This window comes from Salvia miltiorrhiza, chromosome 3, assembly GCF_028751815.1.
Source record: "Salvia miltiorrhiza cultivar Shanhuang (shh) chromosome 3, IMPLAD_Smil_shh, whole genome shotgun sequence".
Lineage (NCBI taxonomy): Eukaryota > Viridiplantae > Streptophyta > Magnoliopsida > Lamiales > Lamiaceae > Salvia > Salvia miltiorrhiza.
This window is the reverse complement of record NC_080389.1, coordinates 28487170-28492784: the sequence shown is the minus strand read 5'-3', so window position 1 is coordinate 28492784 and position 5615 is coordinate 28487170. Positions and strand designations below refer to the sequence as shown.

Below are 5615 nucleotides of genomic sequence, written 5' to 3'. Positions count from 1 at the left end.
TAAATCCCTAATTAACTTTGTATGTTATAAGAAAATAATTAATATATTTGTTATTTTGAATGAAATAATTTATTTAAAAAAATCAATATTTTGAATATAAATATAATTAAAAGTTTTTATAGGCTCGATTAAGATCGTGAGCATCAAAGTATTTGATAAACATAGTTCAGGATTGAATTGGATACTAAACAAACCACTCTTGAGTACACTACTATTTGATCGACTACACTCCTAGTTGAGATCCACTTATTTATTTATATTTAATTAAATTAATCAAAGAATTTAGAGTTAATATATTCCTAATTATGATTACTGAATCCTTAATAGGTGGCAAATGGCAAAACGGACAGCCCAACCTGACCCACCACGTTTTTGCCATTTTACGAAAGGGTAATTCTATTCATAGCCTCTATTTTACTTACTATAGCCCCCAATTTATGATAATAATAATAAATAATTGTGAATTTACTATTTAACCTTATGATTCATAGCCCCAATCGTGCTTGAGAGCAGACTCTTGTGTGAAGGGATCGAAAATACTATAGCCTCTGATCTGTTCTTATATATCAATTTTATAAGAATTGATGTAGTTGGTTAACTTGTGTGAAGGGATCGAAAATACAAAAACTCGATGAAGATGAGTGGTGACCGGAATTGTGAGCAACTGCCTGGCGGAGATCCTGGCCCCGACGACGCTCCTGGAATGGGGATCACCCCATCAACTACATGAAAGCGAAGCTATCCCCTCTCACCATTGGACTAACAAATCCAACGAGAAGAAGAATTATGAAGCTAATGGTAAAATATTAAAAAATATGGTGAATGTAGTAATCTGATCTAAAGCATATATATGTGTTGATTGGTAGGAAGGATTATGTTGGTCCATTTGAGTCTTAATTTATGAATGATTCAAACTCGATTGGATTGCCCGAATTTCTACTATACCCAATAAGACATTCTATTTGTGCATCTGCCGAGGGTTATATAGCATCATGATTTTACTTGTGTTTATGCAACTATCTGTAACCAATTTTAGAGAAAGATAATGATGATACATACTCATATCACTCTTTCTTTCTGTGTGTTTTGTTTCTTCTCGTGATCAAGAACAACATCGCCTGCTATGTGAATGTTTCTATTGGAAAAAGGTTTTCTGAAGTGGTTCAACGTCTATAAATCTGTGGAAGAATAAAGTTTATTTGATTTTGGGGGGATATGGGCTATAGGGTATTTAATTTGGGGGTTATGGATCATAAGGTTAAATAGTAAATTTACAATTATTTATTATTATTATTTTAAATTAGGGGCTACATAGAGTAAATCGGGGGCTATGAATAGAATCACCCTTTACGAAATTGGGCGAAAATTAATTGAAGTAAAATTTTAGAGCCTAGAGTTCAGCCCCATTCGGGCCACCAGACTATCAAGCAAAATTATCTCATTGTTTTTCTTTGAGTTAATTACGTCAAAAACCATGAACTTTGGTCGGATTTTCAAACTTGCCATGAACTTTTTTTTTTATCAAAAATTCTCTGAACTTAAGGGATTGAACAATTTTTCCATGATTTTCGAAAATCCCCAAATTGAGTGCTGACATGGCATTTTTGAGTGACCTGAAAAATGATATGACACCGCCGGACGGGAACCAAAACGACGTCGTTTAGTTGGGCGTAAAATGATGTCATTTTACCTCAAATTCTATCCCCCGTCTTCTCCTCTCTGAACTCCGGCGAAGAGCCGCCCACCAGACCGCCCCTGCCCTTATTTTTGCATAGCCCTAGTTTCCCAAATCTCTCATTCCTTAATCTCGCCAAAGCGATGAAAGGCGGCGCGAGGTCGGGTGGTGGCGTCATATGAAAGGGGGCGCAACCCTAGGCGGCGCGAGGTCGGGTGGTGGCGTTGCGCGAAAGGGGGCGCAAACCCTAGTGAGGTGTGAGGTCGGCGGCACGAGATCTGGGGAAGAAGAAGATTTTTTGAGGGAGAAGAAGTCGACGACGACGATGAATGTTTGGGGAAGAAGAAGAAGAACGGCGCGAGGTTTGTGGTGGACGGCGGCGGTGGAGGTATGGGGAGAAGAAGAATTTCTGGAATGATGCGAGGTCTGCGGTGGACGGCGGCGGTGAAGGTCTGACAAGACCGCCAGAGTAGATTTCCATCGCCAGAGCTTACAAAACCGACAGAGCTCTGGCGGCCTTGCGAGTGTTATCAGCTCTGGCAATGGAGTGGAATATTTGCTCTAGCAATGAAATATCAGCTCTGGCAATGAAGCGACGTCGTTTGACGTGAATTATCAGCTCTGGAGTGAAATATCAGCTCTGGCAATGAAGCGACGTCGTTTGACGTGAATTATCAGCTCTTCGATTATCGGAGCTGCTTCTGCGTGAATTTGGTGTTGATGGAATTCAGTGATGATGGTGGTGGATTTGGTGATGATGGTGGTGGAGGGCGGTGGAAAGAGAGAGGCGGTTGAGTGATGGATCTGCGTGGGTGGTTGGCGGCGGCGGATCTGGTGATGGTGATGGTGGAGGGCGGTGGAGACAGAGAAGGCGGTAGAGGGGGTTCGATGCGGCGAAAGAGGAAGGCTACTGATCTGGTGATTGTGGGAGGTGGCGTGAGGTCTGGAACGACGCGAGAAGGAGGAAGGCGGAGGTGGTATTCCACAGGAGGAAGGTAGCGGCGGTCCTTTGGCAACGGTCCACCGGCCGACTTGGAGAAGGGGGAGGGAAAATAATGAATTCTTTTATTTTTTTTGTTTATTGTTTTTCCAAATATGTGCCACATCAGCTCGGTATTACCACGTAGGCGACAGGTCAGCTTGGTATTACCACGTAAGCGACACGTCAGCTCGGAGCTTCACCGGAGCAAAAAAGCATGGAAAAATTGTTCAACCCCTTAAGTTCAGGAAATCTATATATTATATAAAACAGCAGTTTAACGGATACTTTTTCCCGGCAAAATTTAATGATACGGTTTCTCACACACGTTCTCTTCTTCTTCCTCACGTTCTCCCCCAATCTCTCTGAAGCAATTATTATCCTGCACCAAATTTGGCAGTTTATTTCAAAAAATCGTGTGATATAGTGATCAGTTATTTTAAGAAGAATCATTTATATCTTCTTCATATAAAAGTTTCTGCGACGAGGCTCATCCCGTTCTTCTGAAGAGAAAGACTCTAGGTTTTCTGCAGCAACAACAGGTGATCTCTCAATTTCTATTTTCAATTAAAATTTTGATTCGATAACAGAGAAATCTAGGGTTTCTTCAACAACAACACAACAATAGCGATCTCTCAATTTCTACTCTTAATTAAAATATTGATTAGATCTATTTCTGTTGCAATATTATTACGAGGCAATATGTTTATAGCAATATGTTTGTGCGTTTGTTTTCAGGGAATGGGAACCGAGAGTACACTAACTATGTAGTTTTTACCGCTCCATTCATTCTCTTTTCTCCATAATTTTATCAGTACGTGATTTTCTTCTTCTTCTTCTGGATTCAATCCATTACAAAAAAAAAGTGTGAGTAAAATTGTGGATTATAATCCGGCCCAGCCGATGCAAATTTCTCATGAGTTATCTACTATAATTGCGGCCAAAACCTTTGGTCATAAACACGTCAATCCTTTTACCGATAAATTCCTCGCCAATCGCCACATGTTTCAATTTTATGATTTTAGGATTTGAAGTTTTGTTTGGCCTTTTCATTTGTTAAAGGCCAATTGATTATTTGCGAAATTGAATTTGATGAAATCTTTTATGGAATTATATAGCGGAAACTTTATGGAAATTGGTTTAAATAAATGTTGCAACTATTTTATTGTTAAAAATTTCGAAGTCTCTTTTAGCATTTATCTTGAATGAGTTTTGCACGAAGGAGCAGTGTATGTGTGCTTATGTATTGTTTTGATTGATTGGTAAAAGTTTGCTGCTTAAATATTGATGGCATTGCTTATTGACTTTGTTGTGCGCGGATTTATTGATGTTTTTGGTTCTCAAATTAGATCACGCATCTATGGTGATAAAATAAAAATGTCTTTTTAGTTGCAATCTATTGTTGAATGCTTGAATAGTTGACTAGCAGGAGCCTTTGTTTATGAGTATTAGTATGAGAAAGGCGGTAATACTTAACATAAGTAGTTGAAAATTAATGTGTACAATGATGAAGAACAATAGCTCCAACATTGTAACTTAGGACTGTAATTTTGGTAACTGTCGCGCTCGCAAATACTCTATTCTTTGTGATGCTAGCTTGATGAAATTAAGATTATGTAGCTGTATTTTGCAGCCTTGTGTATGACTCAGAAAAGGCGGCGTCATTGGAGATGGACAAAGTTCATGATTCTTCTAACTCATTATGTGTGTGTGTGTGTGTCTGTCTGTGTGTGTGTGTGTTCGTTTTTTGTCAGTTGTTTAGGATATACTGCCATTATAAGTTCTCTGATAAACATTTCAATTTTGTTTTTGCTGGGGATGTGAGGCGAATAAGTAATCTTGAATCTCTTTTCTTTCATGATAAACCTATTCCTGAGGAAATAATTGAGAAGCGTATTGGGCTTGCCTTGGGTGAGAAAAATGTTGGAGTAAATCCTCTATGCCTTGTCTGCAACTAAGTTCTTTTTTTTATTTGTTATTATTTCTGTTGATGAATAGAGCAGCTACTGTTGCAATGGGTGAAGGGATGGCAATTCGTGAAGGTCTCTTGGTGGTGAAGAATAAAGGATTCTAAGGCTTGGTGGTTGAGACTGACTGCAGGAGCTTATTTTCAAAATTCAAACTTCAACTTCTGGATTTCTCACCCCTTGAATTTTTGTTGGAAGATATTAGCTAGAGAGCTTGCGATAGAAGTAGATGTTCGTGGGAGTTAGGTTAGGCGGTCCTATATCTCTTTAGCAGATCAGCTTACAAAGTTTGCTCTCTCTAGCTGTTCTGATTTTTATTTCTCTGGTGTCCTGCCAGAATTTGTGAATTGTTCCCATTAGAAATGAATTTTTCATTGATCTCAAAAAAAAAAAAAAAAAATACTAATAATCTCAAGGGTGGTTACTAAGGCATCTTGGCTATAGGATTGTATTCTTCTGCTTTATGGATTTTCCTTTTTCCGTGACTCGTGCTCTTTTTTGCTTATGTGATGGACAACGATGCCAAACAACTCAATATCAATTTTGGCCTAAATGACACGTGTCTTATTGTTCTTGCTGTAAATTTATGAGGATATTGGTTAAGTCAAAATCCATTGCATCTTTATGCTATCTTTGTTATCCTTTTCTATATTAATTTTATTATGTTTCTTATATTTTTGTTAAACATCTATTTTTATATTTTTAATTTATATACTTATTAATTATAATAGTTATTAATTATTAAAGCAACTAATAAGAATGAAATTACATTCATTTATTTTTGGACTCTCTATTCTTGAAAATAAAATTTTAAAAAGTAGAATTTGTATTAATGTTAATATAAATTTGTAGATGAATAATTAGTTATAAATCTAAAGAATACAATTTAATTTATTTAATTTGTAGTTATGTTTTTCTATATAATATTTATTTATTTAAATAAATATATTTACTATTATGTTTTTATATAAATTTAATTTTAGATTGATATTTA

General features: G+C 36.9%; 1 long non-coding RNA gene across 1 annotated transcript; it reads left to right on the top strand.

The window, feature by feature from the left end:
* The first annotated feature begins 2958 nt into the window (after positions 1-2958).
* On the top strand, positions 2959-5106 carry LOC131014023 (uncharacterized). The gene is made up of 2 exons (XR_009097944.1): positions 2959-3196; positions 3393-5106. It is a non-coding gene; the product is annotated as an uncharacterized LOC131014023 (long non-coding RNA).
* The last annotated feature ends 509 nt before the right edge of the window (positions 5107-5615 follow it).